The sequence below is a fragment of the Monopterus albus genome, unplaced genomic scaffold (genome assembly GCF_001952655.1).
Source record: "Monopterus albus unplaced genomic scaffold, M_albus_1.0 scaffold4.1, whole genome shotgun sequence".
NCBI lineage: Eukaryota > Metazoa > Chordata > Actinopteri > Synbranchiformes > Synbranchidae > Monopterus > Monopterus albus.
In genome coordinates this window covers 5,791,553-5,792,359 of record NW_018127884.1, presented here as the reverse complement: position 1 = coordinate 5,792,359, position 807 = coordinate 5,791,553, and positions in this window count along the sequence as shown.

The window sequence follows — 807 nt, the reverse complement described above, 5'->3', positions numbered from 1 at the left end:
TAACACTTGTGTTTGTTGTGAGTGTTAAAACTTGACCAGTCTGAAGTGAGATAAACTGTGTCCCCATATTTTGTTCATAGTTTATTCATCCACACAGCTTAAGTACTATAGGTCACAGATTGGAAGGTTTCTTATAAAAAAATGTGTAAGTATAAATGTTGGTTTAAAATATGCAGCATGGTCAGGCTCTGCTGAGCATGTGTGTCGTTGACAGACATTTTTAAGTCTGCAGTCTGACAAAACCATCATGTGTCTTATCTATATGTATGTATAAAATAAATACAGTTACACAGCAATGTGAAAAGATGACCTGACGGTGATGAACCCATGAATCTACAAGTTCTGCAGTAGATATTTTTAATCCCTTTCAGCTCCATGATCTTACTAACCTGCAGTAAAGGTTGGAAAATGTTGCTTAAGTAAAAGTCGGTAAGTATAATTAGTAAAGGTGTTGCTAATCAAAATACTGCAGACAAATGGTCAGTTTGACTGTCATATTAATACTGTATATAATGATAGTTGTATATTATTCATGTTTTAATGCATAAGTAGCATTTTAAATACATACATAGTATACATTTTAAATTCCAGTTCAGGGATTGAAACCAGCCAATGTTTGCTTTCATTAGAGATCATTCTGCTGATTAATTTATGGGTAGTTGGGTTTGTAAAATTATTATAGTGGTATTAAACTTTAACCTTTATTTATTCAGGGTGGGTCCACTGAGAGGCCGCCTGTTCACATTGACACCTGGAAGCGACCCAGTGCGACCACAGACTGACCTGTGTCCAGCAACTCCCCTGGAG